Source organism: Hydractinia symbiolongicarpus, chromosome 1 (assembly GCF_029227915.1).
Source record: "Hydractinia symbiolongicarpus strain clone_291-10 chromosome 1, HSymV2.1, whole genome shotgun sequence".
Taxonomy (NCBI): Eukaryota; Metazoa; Cnidaria; class Hydrozoa; order Anthoathecata; family Hydractiniidae; genus Hydractinia; species Hydractinia symbiolongicarpus.
Window position 1 is genome coordinate 23,518,833 of NC_079875.1, and position 25,114 is coordinate 23,543,946.

A 25,114-nucleotide genomic window follows, 5' to 3' on the forward strand; every position below is an offset into this window, starting at 1 on the left:
TAGCTGGAAATCAAATAAGCATCGACGTCGGTGACAGAGAGCCAGCAATCAAACTGAAGACAAGTTGGTGAAGTACAGAGACAAGTTAGTGAAGCACAGGATCATGTTGAGACGATTCTATGATCGCATTAAAAAAGTCAGCGTGTGTTCCCGTAGGTTTTGCAGTAGGTGTTGCTTCAGTGTTAACCGCGTTAGGTTGAGGTTTATTGTTTATAAGTGGTTCCTCGACAATCTAATGCATTCTTTGTCTGAGTTCTTCCAAATAACTTCAGTATGCAGCATTTTTGTTTCGTGCTTAAGTTCGGCTTGTGCCAGGATTATGGGCTCTTCGGTAGATGAGCGTTCTTTGCTCTTCACTATTGTCTTATGGTAATCGAATTCCTTCGGGTGCTTCCTCCGCTGATGAACACCCAGACCAGATTTGGACTGGCAACAAAACTCGCACCAATGATACTTCGTTTTAATTTTTCAGTCGGATTCCCCTTACTAGTTCTAAGTTGATTGTTAATTTCCTGTCGAACTGCTCTTGCGAGCATACCTCGGAAAGATCTGTGGAAAAACCACCCAGGGAGAAGAACAATGGAATAATATAAGTTGTTTTAGGAAAAAGTTATTTTAGGAAATAAAATTTTTTTTTGTGACCAACGGTTACAGGGACATTAATGTTTCAATGTATTTGAAGTCTGTTTTTCTCACTAATTTGGTTCTAAGAGATGACGTCAGTTTTTTCACTCGTTTTCAAGTTCTATGGCTTCAAAGGTAAAATGACACTACAATAGCTTCACTAATTTAATAATATCATTGATGTCAATCTTTATAATTGCGCAATGTTTTAATAACGAATGAAACAAAATAAAAATATTTTTCAAAAAAAACATTTTCTTTAGAAATTTTAACCTGCTTCAGTATTTGTAGTCACAGACAAGCCTTTGGTATTAATATAATAAAAGAAATTCTATGCGCCACCACCAGCAAAACTTTCTAATTAAGAAATTACAAGTTTTCATCCGGTATTTCGTTTACTAAACTCTTATTATCTTCCTAACTTGAAGTAATGTTTTGGAAGTAGTATGTTAACTAACCAGCAGTGCCAACATCCCAGTAAATACTGTGTTGAACCTTTTCCACACTGGCTGGAAACTTCAATCATTTCTTCATCACTGGACAAGCTTATGTGAAGAAAATCTTTTGGCTGTTTCTCGAAATGGCAAAACAGTAAAACTTGTCCAGTAACATATATATAGCCTAAAGTCCCAGTCCTAATTTGTGCGCGGGATACGGGATAGTCGGGACATTATAGTCCTCTTCATCTAATAGTTTTATATAATATATTTACCTGACTTTTTTGTTTTATTTTTTGTTTTGTTATTTATAATATTTCAATATTTGATGACTTGTTTGGTTTTGTTTACTGCTATGGTATTTTATTTTTTGAATTATGTGTTGTAGTTGTTACTTGATTTTTATATTACGTGTTACTTTGTAAGAAAAAAGTGAAGGGAAAAGAAGAGGTATAGAATGGGGACAAAAAAAGGGAGGGGTTGTTTAGTTTCATTATAGTGATTTGTTGTTTTTTAATTAAATATTTTCCCCTTTTTTTAAATACTCCGTTCATCGATCCTTGCTGCTTTGATTAGTTTTGCTTTATTACTTATTGTCAGTTCCCCCAGAACTTTGCCTAGCTATTGTCGTTCATTGTTTGAAAGAGGGGTGGTACTGTATAAAACGTACGGTAGTAGTGTACTCTGTTGGTTATATAGTTTTTTATGCCTTTAATACTCACTTTGAGGTTTTAAAACAATTTTTTGCCAAATATGACAATCCGATTATTTATTGTTGGAGCGTTAGCAGTCAAGAAAAACATGTCATGTTGTTTGCTTCTGAGAGGCAATATATGTGGCGGAGGGATTTTGTTTGTACTACTTTAAGTCTTTTTAAATTTGCTGGCTTAAGGGTTGTAATGGTAGTGGCACCGTATTCCATTTTATCCTGACGTCTTTCTCAATTGCTTGTGGTTACGTTCGTGGTTAATTTTCTCTCCTTTCTATTATATCCGTGCTTTTAGCATCACAACATCCGTTGGTTTTTGCAATTGTAGCGTTAAAATGTATTAAACAAATACAGGACGTTTATCATCAATTTGCCACTTTTCTGAGGCCTATTGACCTGAAATTAATTAAGGAATAAGGAATAACAGGCAATAAATATTGAAGTTATGTTGAAGACTTATAAACAAGGTATTGAAATTATTTTGTGGGAAAATAAGTTTAGCCTTCATTTTTTTGAGTTTGTAGTGAATTTGATGTGGCTTATAGGAAATAATGTATTTCTAATCTTACTGTCGTGTGCTGATTCATACGTAGAGGAGAAAAAATATCCCATTGCTTTTCTCATTTCCATAGCTCATGATATCGCATATTTACAGTATTTCTACATTGACATGTTGTCACTTTTAAAAAAAAGTTAAAGAGCGGCAGATAACTACATTTAATTGTTACTTGATGCAAAAATATTCGCACTTGTCAATTAAGTTCTACTCAAAAACACATCGTCTTTAAACCATTGTTATTTTCAGCTTTTTACACATTTTTTAAAAAACAACCACCAGTTTCATGATAAGAAGTTACTTTTATTTGAATAAAACAATATCCGCTACCATAAGCTTGTTGAAAATGCGTCGTTTATATTAAAAAACATATGTGACAACATCAGCGGCAATATGTGCAACGGTTTTCTTTTACTCTTTGAATTGGCATTGAGATAAGCAGTTCCACATTTCTAATAATTTTTCTTTTGATGTAGCCGAAAGAGTCTCACATGTTAAATTATCTGACGTTACTGTGCGACGTCAATATTACTATTTTAACGTTAATATCTTAATTTAAATTGAAGCCATCACAGTGCACCTAAAGCTTTATGGCCAAATAACTTGGAAACGAGGTGGTGACGTCAATGATTTATCACTGCGCGGGTAACTGGGGACAATTACCAAAGAAAATGTATATGAAAATTACCCTGGGTAATTTTTAACACAATTTTTAATACAATTTAAACATCTCTGCAACTCTTTGTCAAAAGTACATAATCCTATACATTTTCTTGATCAGAGTTTTAAGATCTATACGATGAAGGCAACAGGTATAGAAATTTCCTGAAAAAATTTTTTAGGGTTTTGACAGGCCATTGCTGTCGTCAGCAAAAATTGTAAATCCTTTATATCTTATTAACCGCTCATAAAAAGCAGATGATCATATACATTTTCATGATCAGCAGTTTCAGCTCTACACAATAGAGGCAACGTGAAAACTTTGTACTTGTTTTTTTTTTGTGGATGGGTTGCTGACGTCATCAAAATTCAAATGACGATACGTTTTCAATTTTGTCCCGCCTCAGTGGATTTTTCCACGGGATTTATCGACTAGTTATTCAATATTGCAAGAGCATGATCTATATTATAATACTTGTATACGTTTGTCTGTCTGTTTGTTACGCAGTCAGGTTTCAATCTAATGCCAGCAATGGTAAAAACTGGTTCGGCGAGAACTTGGTGCTTGTTCTTAATAGCGATGTTCTCGCCGAAATTGACGTTTGCGTCGCGCCTTTGTATCCTTGGGAAGTGTGTGAAACCACAATGTTGCACCGCGTGGGAAAGGGTTTCCCCAACCCCTTGACAGTGCTTTCACTTCTTATCCATGTTGCGCCCCGATTACAGTTTTCAAGTGTGAGCTCGATGTATGAGCGTCCTGAATTAATTGATGTAATCCCCTTTTGCCATTTTGCCCTTATGATTATTCCTCAACTCGCATAGCAGCTTGCCGTCCATTGTTGTGTACAGCTAGTCACGAAGCGAGGGTTCTTCCTCATTGCGTCTTCGGGTGTTGCCTCGCCAAGAATTTTCACGCACTTAAATTTTGCCAATAGAGTCTGAATCGCTGTATCTCATGATTCGGCCATCTTTGCTATACGTCTCAGAAGCATCGTTGTATGGTTAATACGCAGGATGGTAGGCCTAGGCCGCCGTCTTTGGATTTCATGTAGAAAAAGGACGTTGGTATGTCCATAGGAACGCCAAGGAGATCCTTGACCCACATACGAATATTGAGATTGAATAATGTTATTTACACGGCCGAGTACCATTTGATGTTGAAATCGTGGTAGCAGGTTGTTTCTCAGAAGCTCGAGCTTCTGATGGGGCTTGAGAGGCGCAGACTTCAGACAATACAGTAAGATTGACAGGTGGTGTAGATTGGATCTCATCTTGCCATTCGGGTTGAAATTTGAATGACGTACCATAGTCTGTTGTTGAGAGTGCTGCGCTATTAATGTAAAATGATGGCTCTCTGATTACGACTGTAATGCCTTCCTCGTGGTGGTCATTTGCATCGAGAAGCATTTCATGGTGTTAATCATCATGCCTCGGTTATCACAGAAGTGAGTTGTTTTGCTGAGGAATACGTCCATAGTACAGGCAAACACGTGTCGTTGATTGCGTTCTTAGATGGAAAAACGATGCTTTCTCGGTGTTGTTAAGTATCATGTCTGCCATGTGCTTTTAATTTCGTCGGTACATTTGTTGAAATCGGGCGAAGTGTCGAATTTTGATACGGCGTCTATATCGAGTAGTGTTGAATCGAATTAACGGCTTATTGGACCTTTTGTTGTATGTATAGGTGGAAATCAAATAAGCATCGACGTCGGTGACAGAGAGCCAGCAATCAAACTGAAGACAATTTGGTGAAGTATAGAGACAAGTTGGTGAAGTACAGGATCATGTTGAGACGATTCTATTATCGCATTAACAAAGTCAGCGTGTGTTCCCGTAGGTTTCGTAGTAGGTGTTGCTTCAGTGTTAACCGCGTTATGTTGAGGTTGTGGTTCCTCGACAATCAAATGCATTCCTTGTCTGAGTTCTTTCAAATAACCTCGGTATGCAGATCTTTGTTTCGTGCTCAAGTTCGGCTCGTGCCAGGATTATGGGCTCTTCGGTAGATAAGCGTTCTTTGCTCTTCACTATTGTCTTATGGTATTCGAATTCCTTCGGGTGCTTCCTTTGCTAATGCACACCCAGACCGGATTTGGTCTGGCAACGGAACTCGCACCAATGATACGTCGTTTTAATTAAACAGTCGGATTCCCTTACTAGTTCTAAGTTGACTGTTAATTTCCTGCCGAACTGCTCTTACGAGCATAGCTCGGCAAGATCCGTGAAAAAAATACCCAGGAAGAAGAACAATGGAATAATATAAGTTGTTTTAGGAAATAAGATTATTTTTTTGTGACAACGGTTACAGGGACATTAATGTTTAAATGTATTTGAAGACGCCAAAATGGTAGCTTAGCTGCCCATCGCTGCTTTTCTTTAACCACGCCTGAACCACGCTGAAACAACTATAGTATTTGTTTTTTCCATAACCTTTTCATCGTCCTACGAAAATCGTTTTAAAGTCACCTCCCTGTTTACCACGATCTTCGCCACTCCAACAAATTGTCATCTTTATATTAATAAAGAAGTTGTGTTTGTCTGTGACCGCCTACTGACGTTCCGGCGCGCCGTCAATGCATTTAGACTGACGCCAATGCGTTTAATAGATTGGTGAAGCCATTACAATGCAGTTATAACTTTAAGGCCAAATAACTTGGAAGCGAGACTGTGACGTCAGTCATTTTTCACCGCGTGGGTAACTAGGGACAACGTAGGACCAAATTGGATGAGTTTCCCAAACCTGGTTATTCCAATCCGTTTCGGAATAGATGGGTTGATGACGTCATTAAAAAATCTTTAAGCCTTGTTATCTCTTCAACCGTTTGTCATAAGTACATGACCCTATACATTATTGTGGTAGGGACTTTGCTGACGTCATGAAAATTTTACAACATCTATAATTTGTTAACCGTTCGTCAAAAGCACATGATATCAGCGTTTCAGGCTCTGCACATTAAAGGAAACGGATAAACAAAATTCGCCAATTTTATCGAGTTATGCACTGCTGACGTCAGCAAAAAACCTAAAACAACCCATTTTTCCATTGTCCTAAGTGGATTTTTCCACGGGCCTTATCGACTAGTTGGACTATTAATCCGGAGTATTCAACCATTTTTGTGCCGTGTTTTATTTCATAAACCAATCAGAAACCTTATTCGTTGGACGTGTTGGCGCAACATAGCGTTTAATTTTGGCCAGGGCGTCCATGAGATCACCAGAATATACACACACCACCACGAGGCCACGAGGAAGGATGGGTTTTACATTGCTTTTGCACACTTATTCTTTTCCCTTGTAGTTTCTGATTGATATTCACATGAAAACGGGTAGAAAACAGGCTCTGTGGACAGCGGTGTAAGCTATTGAGATTTCAATAAACTCCTGCAGTTAGTCCATAACATATTCTAATATTAAAGCGATATCAATATACCGCCACCTAACCCACAGCTAAAGTTTTTAATTTTTCACAACCTTTTCTCATAATACCTTCTTCATGGTCTCCAAACCGTCCTCATGAGGAATACTTGGGTAAAGTCCCACAACATCGGCATCATGAGGTAAAGGTGGAAACTCTCAATTTACATATAAAGTCATTCGTATATTTCATGAACGATTTAGCTTTCCTGGAAACAGGTTGTAGGTTAAAGTCAAGAAAAAAAGAAAATTTCTCTGTCAAATATCCATAGTTAAGGTAACTGGCTTACCTGGGATAGAGGATAAACGTTTGTGGATTTTAGGCCATTAATAAAACCTGCCTAACCGAGGTTCATTGCCCATAAGATACTAAAGTAACTTATTAATTTCTTTTCTAGCTTTTAGACTTATAAGTGCATTAGAAATCAGTTTCTGCAGGCCAGGTAAAGGATTCTTACTACACTCTTTGTACATGTTTTCATTGGATAATTGACTCCCCGCCTCCTTGAGATAATCCTCTCTATCCCACACGACTACCCCAGATCCTTTATCACCTAGTTTTATAAAAATAGACATATCAGAACGCAGACTTCTAAGCGTTTCTTGTTTTGCTATTGAAAGGTTGCTATATTTCGAGTCAACAGCTTTTATAGACACTAAGTTCTCCTCAAGAACACTTGATAGATGTCAATAGGAGTATTCACATTTTTACTCTAGTACTGACGCAAGAATCCGGGTGAAGAGTCTTACGTTCATACATCCAAAACTGCTCTCTTCTCAACGGTGACGCTGCGTCAGTTTTATCTATCAACGTAAATTTACTGTCGGCTTTGATACCCGAATGACCCTCACTTAAATAATGTGCTTGCAAATACGCTTGGAATGCTCTTCTTTTCAGACTTTTTAGACAGTAGAAAAACTACGTTGTATTTACTACTCACGAAATTCCTGACAATTGTAGAATATATGGAACTGTGAGTAGTAAATACATTTTTATAGAACGTTTTTTATTCAAAGTTACATGTGCTTAGATTTATAGTTAGGCATTAGGAACTTGTGGAACCAGCTTATAGGTTTTTCATGAAATACTTGGTGCTGTGACGTCGCATCTGTAAACACGTTGGTTGATCGACACTTTCTGTTCATTGGGCACAAGTGCTTATCATGACCCCGTAGTAATTCTTTAGAAAATGAATAGTTAGAATGGTTCTAATAGCATTTTCTATCCTGCAACGAAATATGAACATTTCATCATTCACATAAAAAATATCTCCTTTGTTTACAAGACCAATCCATTCCCTCGTGAACCTTAAAAAATGTGTAATGTTTAATGTTTTTTAAAATTGGCCGAAACTGGAATAATACGAGACCTTTAACTCTAACTTTTCAGAACCTTTTCATATTTTTGACACAAGGAGGAGAATACAATATAATCCGACACCTTTGTGCTGTTGCTTTTGGTCATATTGCCAAATTATTGGGTTTGGATTCCAAAATTACATTTACCAAGACAGCAACCTCCTTCTTTACGCAGTAATTAAATAATAAAATTGTACATCCCTTCAATTTTTTTTCTGCTTTCCTTTAGGAGTGCTGATTCTTTCATCATTTCGATGATTGTTGGCACTAATTTTGGCACTAACAGGATGAACACGCTACTTCAGCTGTTTCCCAAGGTTGGACTGTTTCCAACTTGTTTCAACAACAAATCCCACACCATCGTTTGTGCTACGTTCAAATTTTTTTTATCTGGCAATCGTATAAAATCTGAGAAGGTAAATTATGTGACTAGCTAGGTATAAATAAAATGAATTATTATGACATCTAAAATACAAATTTCTTAAATTGAGTAAAATTAGCTACCTACATACCATGTGAATTTTACTTTTCTGCTTTATTGTTGTTCTATTTAATGACCCGCTGTGCTGCACCTAAAAATATTATAATACAAATATTATTATAAACGTAAGAATGAGATCCTACAAAATATTAATGAAAACATACATGTAGCCGCATGTTTATCCAAGTATGTTATTTTTTCTTCTTTTTAGACCAGACACAACACAATAAATCTGCACTTTTGCTATGTGACTTTAACAAGTAACGAAGACAACATTGTTTTCATCTTCGATATCTATCTCCACATCTTCATGCTCATTAAATTTTATCTGAAATACTAAGTTCGCTGTCTATATCAAAATCCACCTCGTGAACCCTCTTCATCCAAAATTTCAAGTTAAGTTTCTCAACAGACACGTGCCAGAATTTCGCGTTGTTTCGATAGAATCAAAAGAGTTGTTCTCCTTCCATATTCCTTTCTTGCGGAGCTGCGAGCAAGCGAAGTCCATTTGCCACTTAGGCGAGCGAAAATATTTCTCAACAGGGAACATTTTAAAAAAGGTAGTCAGTGACCTGTAGTCCAGTTCCGCTCATGACCTCCAGGTAAATAACTCTTTTACATACTTGCGCAATTCAAAAAAATATATTTTTTGCGTACTGGGTCTGAAGTGTCTTTTCGGCGCAAAATGTGCAAAATCAAAATTTGAAATCAATTTTACGACGTTCAAAATTTCATCTTTTAAAAAAGAAAAGTGAAAAAACAAACGTAGACAATAAAGACTGCTGAGGAAAGTTAAAAAGTTTTTCATGTCAGTAGAGAAAAATAAAAAATAAAAATAAAGTTTATCATTTTTGCGTGTTTTATGATGGCTTCTCGAATGAAGTTTATAGAAAAACAATCTGTGCTTTAAAGAGGAAAAAGAAATAAATAAACTCAGGTTTGTAACGATATTATTTTTACTTTCTTAGGTGAAGAAATAATTCTCTTTTAATTTTTTTTATATAGCTAGCTAGCTAACAAATTTTTCCAACAAACATTTAAACCGCTTCTTTACATAAAACCGTGTCTTTTATATTTTAGACCTCGACTCTCATTGTAAAAAGAAAACCTGGAGACCAAATTGTAAATTGCCTAAAAAACTTCTTATAGCACCGTCGAGTATAATGCTTGCAAACATAAAGAACCTGTTCTCGTTTTGCAACCATTTATATATTGATTTCCGAGACTCATAAACATGCAAGTATAGGCATTTTTATTTTTACTCCTCATCTCTAACTACGCCTTTCATGAAGACATATGAAACTATTTTTTACTTTCGTTCAAAATAAGACAGCCATACATCACTAGTATTGTTACCCCTTCATCCCTAACCAAAGCTTTTGCAATAGAAGAAATATTTTGAACATCAAAACTGTTCTTTTTTGCTGTCCTTAAACGTGTATTACACAAAAAAACTTTTAAACTGATATCTCTGTAGATATGTCTGTAGGATTGGAATATTAAATTAAAACATGGTAAAACGCAAAACGGCTTTTTACTTGCACAGATTCGTTGTATTATGAAACTGGGACCACAGGCGTGTATACCGAGCATTTTTTGTTTATACCGACCTAATGGAAGATAGAGACATGATTTTCTAATTACGACAACGGTCACCCAAATCCCAGTAAGGAGAAGATTGACGAAGATTGGTGTGTGATCCACATGAGCATTTTTTGTTTATACCGACCTAATGGAAGATAGAGACATGATTTTCTAATTACGACAACGGTCACCCAAATCCCAGTAAGAAGAAGATTGACGAAGATTGGTGTGTGATCCACATGAGCATTTTTTGTTTTATTGAGATAAAAACAGACAAGAAATGAATTTGATTTGGAGTTACCAGCATGAAATATACACAGAAATCTTAAAATAAGTTCATGTAATTCGTGGTAATAATATTATTACGTATACCTGATACAGAATCATCGATTTGTGCTTCGTAGCCCCCTCAGCCTGACTTTTTTTCTTTTTTTTTCTTTTTTTTCCTTTTTTTTTCTGGGACGAACGTCAGGCTGGCCAGACTACCACACCAAAATAGATTTCAGAGTGTCCTTAGTGATACATATAGCTAGCATGGTACTATTCTTTAGTTCATAGCCAGCTACGAACCGCACGCTATGCCAATTTAGAAAAATCGAAACTAATCTTTCTGCCAATTTCTACCGGTCGTCGTTAATGACAGGGTTCTTAAATAAACCCGTCTTCACAAAAAGCCCGATTCTCTATAGAGTACCATCAACTGGCTGCGGTTTTAATTTTCTTTATCTTGCAAAAAGGTTGGATTTTCTTAGCTTCGCCACAATATTTGTAAATTTAAGAAATAAAGCGTTATATGAGGTGGCTATACTAAAAGAGATCGCGTGATCCTTACTGCCTCCAACTTTAAACACAAGCTTTCGCTGAATGGAAAAAGACGTTTTGCTGTTTAGTTATTTATGGGAGATTTAATTCTACGAAAATACTGATGGATAAAGGAAGGATAAAACAAAATAGTGGACGTGGAACTTCATCTTCATATGACATCAATTACTCACGAAACAATCACCCTTATTGGAATTGGGAGAAGGTTCCAACCAGAAGATTTAACGGATGCTGAAACATGACAGAATTCAGGTTTTTAAAAAATGATATTTAACGATTAAAAGACGTTTTACGATTACTCGAGATAACCAAGACATATAACCGTCTGTCAGTGAGAGATTGATGCAGATTGTATTACTGGTGTATATATACGAGTGGTGTATAATGTAATTCGTCACATTATAGTTATTTATTTATTTATTTATTTAACAAATTTGAATCCTAAATGATTTTTTTCTTTTCTTGTCATAAAATAGTCTGACCTGACAGCTTAAGTTGCATGTAAGTGGTGACGTAACTTAATCAAGTGGTGTTTTTTTTGTGTTTTTTTGTTTTTTTTAATGAATACATTTATGCACATCGACATTACATCGCTATTCAAAAGTTAAATTAAAAGTATAAAATATAAAGCATATAAGTTAAAAAAAAAAAAAATAATTCAAGCATTAACAAGTAAAAATGATAAGAAGGAACAAAATAAAGGCTGGAAGGATAAAAGCAGGATAAATCTACGACAAACGGGCTTAAATGAAAGCATACGTACATATATGAATGTAGCTTTTAAGTAGGTATCAAGTATATATATTTCAGAAAGAGTATTCAAATCTTCGTAACGAAATTTGTTTGGTTTTAAATGTTTGTTGATATGTTGTAAATCAATTACTGATCTGAATGTTGGTTCGTGCTCTGCGACAGTCAATGGGTTACAGCTATAACGTTTGTTAGATCCCTCTTGTACATATGCTTTCTCTTAAAAACTAACGATTGCCTGTTCTACAAATTTCGACTCCTAAAGCTGGCGTAAAACTGTGCCGATGGAGTTGTAAAAATGAAAATATAAGATACATGTTTTTTCTTCTTTTGGGCTGAAGGAAGAAGAAAATGACCTCTTTTCCACACAAATAACAGGAGAATCGCAACATTAAAATATAGAATGTTTTTAATGTTTACATTCATCATCTAGAATGTTTTTAAAAACGCTGCATTTCTTTATTTATATTCTTTAGCCTGTTTCTTTTTATTGGCAGCAGCTTGCCGTCTAGATTGGTTCATCGCTTTTCATCGCAGATGTTCTTACCTTATCTTTTTTACTTTTTCAAGGATGCCTTTAATCACTGCCTGTTCTGCAGCAAAGATTTTTTAACCTGTATTTTTTTACCGTTATCTTTAAGCGAGGCTGTACTTTTCTTAAAAGAACCAGTTGAGTTTTCTGTCGCTTATTTCACGGCTTTATTAAAAACTTTTGGAGACATAAATAATATAATAAGTTAACCAATCCGCGAGCTTTAAATTTTATTGACTGCCTTTCTCTATTGTTCGGATAAGGATATTATGCAGATATGTAACATGATTTACCTGTACTCAGCGCTTAGCCTGGTGTCACGTTAAATTTTTAACTTAACTGCAAAATAAAACAATATTGCACGATTGTTTTTGCTTTAACAGGGTCAAAATGGTTATAAATTGTAATTCTATTTTAAAAAGCTCAAACTTTCCCACAAATTAAAATTGCTGAGTGATTTGTTTTTTCGAGCAACAACGGACTTTTTTTGTGTTTATGTTTAAACCGAAGTTAAGATAAACCTTTTCGGAAAAGGAGTAATATCCCTAAACGGATGTGCAACATGGTATACCTGTACTAAGCGCTCTGTCAATGTTAACGATGTGTTTCTATTTAACCAAAGTAGCGACACCTAAATGGATAAGCGAAACAGTTTACCTGTACAAAGCGCTCAGCCCGGAGTAACATTCATTTTTAAACTCTCACCAGAAGCATTTTCGGCTGACTGTTTTTAATGTGATGGGGTAACAACTGGTTGTTATTTTTAGCTAAAGTTAAACGTCCACCGCCGGGTATCACAGTTACTACTTGTGGTTTAACCCAGCATCTCGACGCCGGGTCCTCTGGCTAGTTTGAATTTCTCCATTTTACGCCAATTTCAAAGTCAGAAATTTGTATGTTTAACGACATTCTCGCCGTCTTCCGGAGCTATTAATCAAAAAATCTTTGATAGGTGCTCTGGTAAACTTTTAACGACTTAAAAAAAAACTTGAAGTGAGCTATTTTTATCATGTCCTCCAGTTGTCGAGTGTAACTTATTTTTCAAACAACAGGCTTACTGACAGTGTTTTTAAAATATTAGTTGGCCTTGTGGGTGTTTATTTTTTCCCCAAGTCTGAGCACCTTTGGAAGTATTAGAACCTACATTTTTCCCATTTATGATTTCAGAATTAGGACACAAATTTAACTTGGTGGGAACAAGAAGTGAATTAAAAAAAAGTCACACAGATGGCAAGAGTGGGTTGTTCATCGTTCATGTTTTTTTTTTTATTTAATATCAGCGATCCATTATAATATGACAGATTCATAATACCCTCTATAACAAAAAGCAAAGTTTTCTTTTTTTCTATCACATTTCTGTTTAGCTATTATTTTTGTTGTCTACATTTTGAGTGCAAAAATTTATATAAATTTCTCATCGCTGTAACGTTTCATGGTTGATCCCTCTCTCCGAACTGTATAATGCTCATACAGTTCGGAGAGAGACATGTGGTGTTTAAAGCTCCTGTCTGATAGTCTGTCTATCTTGTATCCTACCCACTGCAAGTTATTTCTTAGGTTATAGTGCTTGCTGTTGCTGCTTTACATAGCATGGTAGTGGCGTCGAGTTAACTGGGTTTTTTTTGAGTTAAAAGCTTATATGTGGTTGGCTCAGTGATGAAATTCTCAAGTAACTTCATGTAGGAAATTTATGACTGAGGTGGCATTTCTTCAGGCGCGACATTTATTCAGGCGCGACATTTATTCAGGCCCGACATTTATTCAGGCGCGACATTTATTCAGGCGCGACGTCTTCAGGCGAGATTAATGTTTTCGAGCGTCACATTGGTGATATCGCCCAGGATACTTCGGAAGTAATGTTAGTAGCGTCGATAGTGGCAGCGATGATTTGAAATGCTATTGTACTGTCTACAAAAGTCTCCTTTTTTAGTAAAAAACAAAATATTAATATTAATATCACAATACAATAGAAATAAACATTTATCAGAGTACGTTAAAACTTACTTCATTGAACATATTGAAATATATATAGTAACTGTCAGAAACGCGTGCAACACGTATGTAACTGTGACTCCTCCAAAAACACGTCAAATTTCAATGAAGCATCATCCACTGGCACATCCCTTAGCGAGCAAGAAGCAATCTGTAGACATAATCCGTCAAGATAATTTTCCGTGTTTGAATTGTCGTAAAACCTTCCCATACTCAATACACTGGCGCATATTTGCTTTTATCCACTGAGGACGAGCAGAAGCAAATCTACTTACAGTTTAATGGGTGCTTAAACTATACAAACAAGCACCCAGCTTACTCTACCGCATGATTGTGTTTCGTGGTTAAAAATTTTCCTGGCTTAATCGCATTCCTGATGTTCCTGATTAGGAGCAAGATATGAATGTTTGTGATGTATCTCTTCCCGTACTTGATCCAACAAGTCATCCCTTTTGCACTTTCTTGCCCTAAGTTTCTGCGTACGGACCAACTTATCACCACAGCCTTTTTGCTGAAGCCAGGCCTGTAGCTCATTACATCTTTTGTCAAAAAGGCACCTTCAGAACAAATTTTATTAAGTCGAAGAGCCCTTAAGGCTGTACGGATTAACTATTTTAGAATGGAGAATGTGACAAGAAGATGCATGCAAGTACAGTTGACTTGATCAGTGATACGTTAGTTCCCCTGTTTAATAACCTTTACATATAAAAAATGAATGCTTTGGTCAGATTATTCAGCTATTTCAACGCTTTGTCCCCAAAAACCTCAAGCTCTCTTACGCGCTGCCAAACCATCCTTACGTGAAATATTAGGATAAAGACCAACTACGACACAGTGCATTAAAGAAAATAATTAGGCAAGATGGGTAGATTTTTTAGTAGGTTGTAAGTGGTGATCTAAAATGGAGGATATATTTTCTATAAAAAAAGTACAATTAGATATTACTGGGCGACCAGGAACGTTATAGAGTTGCTTATGTTTCAGTTAACAAGAGGACTGACAGCATCATCAAACATTTCCCAGTTGAAACTATGCCTCCTTCGGATAATCCTCTCTATCCAACACTACAACAGCTGAACCTTTATCAGCCTCCTTGATAACAATTGACGCGTCGTTCCTCAAAGTCTAATACCTTCTTTTTCTTTCCTGGTAATTAGCTTCCCTGGTAATTAGCTTTATCTTCTTCCCTTGGGTTAAGCCCGAAATCTTTCTTCAAATGCTACTGAATGCTACTAAATGTTCATGTAATCCCATAATAAGTTTTTCTAATAGATGCGTATATGTGGAGCTCAACGTATTTTTCCATACAGCTTCTGAGTTGTAAGAAGCAAAAAATATGAAGGACTTCTTGTTGATGTTCAAAGAAATGCAACTGCTTTCTCGGCAAATTTACATTTTCTGCTTGTTGCTTTTGATACTTTAAAAGTGGTTTAAATATATCGTTTCAATAGTTACGTTTTTGAGTTTTACATTTCACATAAACTGTTGCATTGTCGTGAGATAAATCGGACGTGATATTGTAAGGATCAGCACGTAATATTATCCCTTAAGTTATTCTCTCTTTTTTTGCAACCAATGCTGTCTTTTGGAAACAACAACGACAAGTCTGGATGATTATTAAAGATGGTATGTGGGATGTGGGTCTGGAAAATGGTTTTAATGTCGGGTCCTCTAGGGTTAAACTTTGTGAAAAGGATAACTTTTGTTTCAGAATTATTGCGGTAATCTTTTTCCTATGTTTTAAGAGGTTAAATGTTTTTAGATTTAAAAACATTTAACCTCTTTTTGTTAAATAGCCACAGTACTCGTTTGATTTCTCCTTATAATCAATATTGTTACTACAGATCGTCGCACACTTCAACATTGGGTATTTTAAATAAGAACGATTCCTAAGCCTTATTGTGGATTAATATTTATTCGTACTCATACTATTATGAGTAATTTGCAGATAGACGGAACGAGTTCGTTTATTCAGATTTGCAGAGAGACGGAACGAGTTCGTTTATTCGGATTTGCAGAGAGACGGAACGAGTTCGTTTATTCGGATTTGCAGAGAGACGGAACGAGTTCGTTTATTCGGATTTGCAGAGAGACGGAACGAGTTCGTTTATTCGGATTTGCAGAGAGACGGAACGAGTTCGTTTATTCGGATTTGCAGAGAGACGGAACGGGTTCGTTTATAATCATAAAAAGAGTGATTTCAACGTCAATCATTTAATAAATTTCGGTTTAAAATTGGGTGAAAATTGTTTAGAGCATTAAACAATTCGTCATGGACATCTTTTTTCCGCCTTTTATAAGTATCGTCTCCATAACGTTAGTAGAAAGAAGTAGCCCATGGCTTAACTATACTTTGCTCCATTTTGTTCATAAAGCAACCAGTGAACACGGCTGAGAAAGGACCACCCATCGAAACCCTATCGGTTTATTTAAATGACTTGCTATTCGCAGTGAATATACATTCAGTAATGAATTTGTTTAATAGCTTTCAGAATTCGTTTTCTAACAATGGCTTCATAAAAGCAAGTACCGGTTTAATCTGCGGTAGAAGAAACCTCGCAGATTGATTACTTGAGGGACGCGTGTTGTTCACTGATGAAAATAAAAAAGAGAGCACATGTAATATTCTACGAAGGTCTTTACATCCTTTAAAGTTTATAATAATATAAAGATCACATTCCGGATGATACTTCACGAGTGGTTTTCGGTGTTGACTCGCTTAGCGCAACATTGGGTCGGCACAAATACTCGCCTGACCGCGTTTTTATGACATCTTCTGATAAGGGCATACCCAGTGAGCAAATGTTTGTCTTAAAAATGTCCGAGCCCTGGATACCCTGTTGGGAACATGTGTAATACTGGAGTTCGTCCTATCCCTGTCGTCCAAAGTTTGTCCAAATAGGACGTGACTAAGACGTCCTTTACTATTGTCCCAAGGTTGTCTTATGACGATGTTCTCGGGGTGTTTTAATAAGTCCTCCGGAGGAAGGCTAGTTATTTCGTAACTGCACATTGTTTTCCTATGTTGGCGCCATCACTAAAAAAAGAGATACAGTTAGTACTATGAAAAATAATAAACAGATATTCACCAAATTGATGAAAGAAACCCTGTGGAGATCCATTATTAACATTTCTTTTTCTTGACAGGTAAATCCTCATCATCACTACCATCTAAATTGTTCATTTTAAAGCGTTATTGAAATGAAATTGTAAAATCTTAGTATTACAACAATGAATAATATAATTGCAAACATTTTATTTAATTATTAGACTGATTGAGGGTTTCATCATCAGTTGTGAAAGTATATTCTTCGCAGAGTTCCCGGCTTTCTAAAAAAAAAATAACATACAAATAAGAACACACAAGGACCAAAAAATATATCCAAATTAGGGGTGACAAATTTTAGGTCTTGGCTCCATAAATTCCTTCTCAGCTTTCTTTTTCGATACACCCTTAGGATATCGGACTACCTTTGTTTCTTCATTCACCCAAATGTAGGGGACTCTTTATCTCGTTCATGACTGTTTTCCATCCAGACAACACTGCAACACATTTTGTTCTATAATAAATTCTAAAATATAGTGAATACATCAAAGAATATGTCCTGCCATGCAACTAGCCTATAGGGATTGATACAACATCAAATATTTAGGCAATAAAGCTTATTGGTAGACTTTCTATGTAAAGTACTATGTGAATGTAAAAACCTGTCACTACCCTAAAGTAATGAATTTTTGCGTGAAGGATACTTTGAGAAAAGTGCAAAGAAAAGAGGATAAAAAATTCACCCTATATAGGCGTAATTACCCACTCAACTGAAACTCAACTTCCAGCATGAATATACATATTTAATTATTACCTTCAATTCTGTATGGTCATACATTTTTGTGTTTTCGGCAAACTTGACAAGTTTAAATAACAGAAGGTAATATTATATGACTAGCTGTATACCCGTGGAGATATCCACTTTAAACGTAATAAAGAAATCTTACATTTGGTATGTGTAAGTTGAATGGATGTCCGTGATGCATAAGGTAAAAACGAATTTTGGATGTTTTTATTTTTGTATCCTTGTGTTAGACAATATAAGAAAAAAGTGGCATGGAGAAGTGTGGAAAAAGAAATAATCACCTACTGTAATGGACAATTGTGTTTTCGAAGGTGTATTCAAAAAGAAAGACAAATAAATTTTATGTGTTTTATTAAACCACCTGTTTAATTGATTGTACAACATAAACTCTTTAACTTATCCTCTCACTTTTATTAACGATAGTAAATAGGAGTTATCTGAAAGATTCGGACACAATAATGTAAACGGTGGAATGTAATAAACCATTTGATACTAAGACATGAGCCAAATTTATCTTAGCACTTTCCAAGTTATCTATCATGCGCCTAAAGTTCTCTAAATGGTTGTATTCACATATTTTTTTTTAAAACAAAGTCGATCCAGAAAAATGGGTTGGCAAACTCTAATGATAAAGTTTGATTCTCAAAGAAAATGATTTAACCCTTCTATTCTATGCTGTATGTGTTATTTGACTTCAGAACGCATCTAAGGTTAGAAAAAGGGAAGCATAACCAAAAACGTTCACGTTACCCTCCAGCTTTTGATATAAATACAGCACCCAAACTTTTCTGAGAAGCATCACTGTGGACAATAAAAGGAAGATTGAAATCAGGACATCCTATGACTGCAGGTGCTTGTAAAATTGTTACCATCATGTCTAAAACATCTTCATGTTCACCAGTCCAGATTATTTTGCATTTCGAATTCTTTCCACCTTTATCTTGTTTATTTACGCTTTTGAGTAGATCATATAAATGTGTGACTTTTCTTGCATTGTCTTTAATAAAACCGCGGTAACAACCTAAGAAGCCCAGTCAAAACCTCAGATCTCCAACTGTAGATGGTGGATTTCGAAATTTATCAATATCTTCCTTAGATGCAGGATCTGCTTGATACCCATCTTGCTGATGACACGTCCTAGATATACAACTTTCCCTTCGAAAAAATTACACTTGTTTGCTTTCAGCTTGATTCCTTTTTCCTTCATTCTTCGCAGAACAGAGCTGTCATTCGAAAGTACAGCATCTATTTATGCAGAACAAACAATATCTCTTAAACCTTTTAGACATTTATTACTGTAACGCTGAAACACAGGTGGAGCAATGGTTAAACCGAATGGGATTCTTAGCCAAAGGTATTGCAAATGCAGCTCGTCCATAAAACCCTGATGTGAGCTTTATTCATGTCAAGGGCTGCAAACCAGGACTGACCTCATACTCCGTCAAAAATCTCCTGCAATCTGGGTGTGGGTTGTTTGCCAGGAACATTTTTTTCGTTTAATTCCCAATAATCAATGCAAAGCCGGAGGCTGCCGTCATTTTATCTAACGCAAAAAGTCGGACTAGAATAAGGCGAGTATGATTTTTAGACCAGTTTTTTCATTATAAATTGTCAACATAATCCTTTACTTGCTGATACAATTGTCCGGGTATTACTTGATATGGTAGCAATTGAAACTTCTTTTTCCAAAACTAATTCACGGTTCGTAGGATTTTTAAGAAACACGGTGATGATTTGTATTTTTGCGAAGCGAAATTGTGGAGCACGTTTGCTATGCGAGGTATACCAAAAGAATTATTGAGATTCTCGAAATTTCGATAGAAAAAAAAACACATGTTTTTATACAGTTATTTTTACAAAAAAGCTCGTAGTGCTGTCACATTCCCTATACACATTGGAACCACTGATTTACAGACTGTCGAGATGCGAGGTCGTTCTTAGGGTGGTGCCACAGCTTTACTCAGAACGAATTGATCTCAGCGGTAACCATGAATGAAGACGAATGACGTCTTTTTTCCACTCAAACTTACTAAAACAACATTTCTAACGGAAGAGATACTATCCGATTTGTTTCGATTTTTTTTACATACACGTAGTGTAAATACGAAAGAAACACTGACGGCAGGTCCAGCGCTCTCCAACGTTTTGTGATTTGAAACAGCCACTACATATGGGTCGCTGTTGTTCTTGTAATAGCCGTTACGGAATTTATTTATCATCATGTTCGCTGAGGTTCCAGTCCACGACGCATTGTCCAAGCAAAGATTCAGTAATATATAGTCGCGCTCATTAGTGAACTATTTCAAAGAAGGTAACAATTCTTTGGATTTAAAAAATTTGACCCCCTTTTGACAGTACTGAGTGAGTTCAGACTCTTCTAATTTTCTTACTTCCTTACCAGTAAACAATTGACTAAGCTGCTGTATGTTACACTTGTAAGAGTTTTTCTTTCTTTTTTGTTCTTTAGATACAAATCCAATTCTCGCGCATAAAAAGAGAACGTATGTTGTCTTGTCTTAATATTTTCCTTACTGTCGCTGGCTTAACTGGAATGTATTTAAAAAGCGGAGACAATGGATACAGCTTTTTACCGTGCCAGCCTTTCTTCTTACGTCGAAACCAACTAACCATTTATCCCAGATGCTCTTACGATGAAACAAGCAGCTCAGAATTGTGTTAATAGTGGTTACTTACATTTTCCAAATCTCCTTTTTCATTCATGCTTGTTAATTTTGAGGTTTGTTTTTCTGAATAAAAAAATGGATAAAATAATTAAACATAACCTTAATTCCGTTGAAAATTAGATGGAGGACGTTTAAGATCCATAGCTAAAGAGAGCTTACACACGTCTTTAATACAGCTATTTAAAGTCTCGACTTTTACACAATAAAACTTCATGAAACTCTTTATATCTGTTGACAGTAATTCATGTTCTTTCACAAGACAACATTCTTTTTTGTGAAATTTTAGGTTAAAATATACCAATCCCAAGGAATTCCAGTTTCACAACATTTAAATAAATCTTCAACGTTTTCTATCGAATAAATACATCAGCAGAGCCCAGATTTATTATACCCAAGAACTTTCTTTTTTCATGCAAAAATGCACTAATTTTTGGCATCATAATACTAAAATTAAATTTGTTTAATTAACCTGCAATTTGCATTCTCTAAGACATACATCTTCATTTTCCTTTCTGCAAAAAATCGACAACAGAAGCAAAATAACAAGGGTCGTCAGTGTCATTAATACTATTCCAATAAATTCATTGTCTTGTTTTGACAAAAAAATATGCTACAATCTTATTCTCAACAGAATGGAAATAATGGCTAGCTGTACAGTTGCCTTTTGTTGTATTCAACTTTGAATAATATTGATGAAAACTTGGGGATGATCGAAAAGCTAATGGATTTCCCCTGCCTCCTGCAAGACACTGGTAATTAGTCTGTAAAAGAATAGTTATCAGGTGGTCAGAAACTGTGAAAATCAAAATTGCAAATTGACGTACTGATCCATTAATATTTCTACAAGGTCGCTTGATACCTTTTTTTCTTCTTAATCAATTAAGTTTGCAACTTTATCTCCAGGCTATTGTGGCCTCTGAGCTATAACGGAGCCTGAGGATTTCCTTCCAAACCTTCATATAGCAATAAAACGACAGAAGTAACTTGCAAATGGTCAAAATTAGGTTGCAATTGCAGAGAAAAATATTGTAAATCACGGCGGGCTATTTCCCGTGTGAAAATGCTTAACTCGTATTTTTCAAACGGCCTGGCTATTTTGTCAAGGATTGTTACATGGAGTTTGCGCCGCAATTCGACACTCCTTCAATTGCAACCTAGGTTTTCACAATAGCAGGTACAACAGCAGCGCGATGGAGAGATTTGTAGAAAAATAAAAATGGCTACCTGGCTAAACACACTGAAAGGTTGCTGCAAGTGTTTAAAGTTTTGATTTGGTATATAACGAGTAAAAAATGGATAAATTATTGTTATTTTATGGCTTTCGTAGCTACCGTTACTCATTATTGCATATAATAAAAAATAAAAAGAAGATGGGATGGAGGCAGCACAGCTAGCTAGCTGCCAGAACACACAGGACAGTCAAACAACAAAAACTACTTTTGTGACACATTGTATCTCAATATGAAGCAAATAATAACACAACAACTCTGTTTAAATAAAACATATGAACTATGAAAACTTTTTTTTAATAAAATATAAACTATCATATAGCTAGTGTTTTATAACATCTATTCACAGAAAAAAATGATGATGATCTAGAATTTGTTTTCTTTTGCAAGAGAAAATTTGGCATTGCCATGCTCATAAAAATAAAATATATTTGTATAAAATACATATTCTTTGATGTAAATATTATAAATTTTATGCTGTAATAGTCACCATACTTTCTATATGATTACGTCGTAAACATTTATGTACCAAATGTTCTGACAAAACATTAATTCACACACATTTATATTAAAAAATTGATTTCTTTGAGCTTTCTAATTGGGAAAATTAATATTCATACTCTTGCGAAAGACACTATCTCACTGATTCACAAATATACATTGCAAATGTTATGCAAACAAAAAGTATATAGCAGAATAAGGAAATAAGGAAAATATACATCTAACACGAACTATCAACATACTGAACTTTTAAACAAAAAACGGTGTCTAAATTTCTAAATCAGAAAAAACCTTTTTCATGAAAGCACTCTCACATAGTTGGCATTTCAAGTTATTTCTAACAAGCAGCAAGCAATGTTCACAACACATATCTCTCTCTGGTATGTAATCAGATCCTCTTGAAACATAGTGCAACTTATCGTAACCGTTTTCTCTCAGATGCAACAATTGTATGTACTCGTGACGGAAAATTCTTGGCCAGCGACATTGGAAAGTGGTATTGTTAGAATACTTTACAATCATCTGGTGCTTTTGCTCCCGCCCTTCCATACTATTACATCCAATTCCGAAACCGTAGCACAGCAAAGTACTTTCAGCATGGAAAGGTATGCAGTTACATAAAGTCCATAAACTGGGTGAGACGCTTACATCATACCAACAGCTTGACTTGAAAAGTAGTTTACATTGCTTCTTTAAATCTTTTAAAAGTTCCAAATTGAAATTCTCTACACGTACTGATAGTGAAATAATTTTTCGCAAACATATGAACTGAAAATGGATTTGATGCAGCCTTATTTTCATTTGTTCACTCTTCAATTCATTTAAAATAAGTAAATTTAATTCTGGGAAATGACAAAGAAAGGCTTTACTCTCCTTTCCACGAAAACGAAAAGTGAAACTACTTTCATTCTTAGAACTGCTTTCATTAAACCACCGGATAATTTTTTTCGACAAAAAATTACATCCCATTGCTGAACGTATAAAATTAACAAATTTAATTAAAGCATGTGAGGAAGGTATATCTTTAAATGCTTTGTAGGAATTCAATGGAGCAGTTGCCAAACATAGATTGAATAACTTCATGAAGTGCTCTTTGACGACATTGTTCTTCAGATGAAGAGGTTCGCCTTTTGCTTTATCAATATAATGGCCAACCAAGGGGACTTCTTCTTGTCTACCTTTCAAAACTTTAGATATATAAGATGTCAAGTTACTACGTTTCGTTGCACTATTTCCTTTGCATTTAACTTCGATTTCTTTTTTTTTACCTTCAACCTTTTTGGCATCACTTATGCGTTTGTGATAGTTGAAGGGCATCCATTTGTCACTTTGCTTGGTTCCGTATGTATATTCAAATTTGGCTGAATTATCTTTATTTACATTTCCGAACGTTGAAAAGTAGTAGGCTGAATTTGTTAGTTCCCCAGCCAAAAAAGCCAACATCTTCATATCGTTAGGTAATTCACCCAATAAAAATTCAACTTTGTAGGCAACTTCATCAACATAAACAGTGAAAACCTGACTTTCCAAAAACTTCACGTCCGACAACAACTTGAGAACATAATTGCGTACAACAGTAGAATTTTCCTCAGTATCACCACCAAAAATTAAAAAGTTTTCGGAGCTGCTGCATATCCGATTACCAACATTAAGAAAAGAGACTAAAAATGACATACCACAAATAGGAGCTCCATCCCCACCAAGAGCAAATACAAACAGAAAAGATTCAAAATCTTTTTTTTCAAGCATATTGAATGTTTTTAGTTTGTCACTCCGTTGACGATTCACTTTTAAATAGAATTTTGCCAATCGTAACAAAAATTCATTACACGATCTATAATTTCCTGTAACTGATTTTGTTTCATCTCCAAAGGTTAGAGTTGGATGTATGTCATGTAGTGTTCCTATATCAATGTTATTGATAATGGTTGCTAAATGAGGATACTGAATATAATTAACCACTGAATTCTGTTTATTCTGGGAAATTCTATTTGCCTTTCTAATTGCCATGTATTTAGCTTTCCCCATGACATTGTGGCTGTAAAAAACATTGAGAGAACGTAGTTTATTATCTTCTGAATTGTAAAATTCTTCATTTGCTATTTTGATGGTAGTTTCCTTTATCTGTTTTACTACAGATGATTTAGCATTCAATAAACTTTTTGCAAACATTTTTGAGGGGATTTTCGAACACAATGTGTCAATCATACCAAACATAACCGGCTGAACAGATTCCTTAGACCCTCCGTGAATGGCAGAACAAGCTTCAAATGTTTCCAGACGACGTGTATCTTTTGCTGATCTATTTAAATCACTAGATGATGGGAATTTACTACGCCTCTCAGCTGTTACCTTGCTGATGCTAAATTTGACTTCAGAGTCCACTCTATTCTTACTACACTCATAGTTTAGGTGTCTAACACGTTTTCTTTTTCTAGCTAATCTATTTCTTAACTTATCAACATCCCTTTCAATCAAAGTTATCTCACTGCTCAATGCTGCTAATTGTTTTTGTTTTTCCTCAATTAGGTTACTCTGATTTGAAATTTTCAAATCCATATCGTTGATTTTTTTTCTGTTTGATGTATATTTTCCTAACTGGGAAAACTTAATGTTTTGTGCCTTTGACTTTCCTTTAGGAGGCATGGCATAGAAATACAACAAAATAAAAACATTTAACTAGGATAAAAATCCAATTCTGTCAATAACTACATACCATACCATATTGATTGACAACTTTGTACGATGCAGTTATATTTAATGTCTTTGTTGACACTTTGTAATGTAAAATACATTTTTTTTCATCGTCACATATTATATCACCGACGGCATTGCTTTTAAACTTCTTTTTGAATATTTTATTGATATCAAGGCTAGACAAGTTTGATAAATGGAATTTCAATGACCCAAGATGGTGAAAAATAATACTAAT

At 35.3% G+C, this 25,114-nt stretch overlaps 1 protein-coding gene across 1 annotated transcript in view; it reads right to left on the reverse strand.

The window, feature by feature from the left end:
* LOC130647246 (uncharacterized) overlaps positions 1–9,175 on the reverse strand; it is a 53,487-nt gene extending 44,312 nt beyond the window's left edge. Inside the window, exon 1 of the mRNA XM_057453034.1 lies at positions 9,166–9,175. The gene's annotated coding sequence lies outside the window, so the exon portion shown is untranslated. The remainder of the gene's footprint in view (positions 1–9,165) is intronic.
* Positions 9,176–25,114: the final 15,939 nt, after the last annotated feature.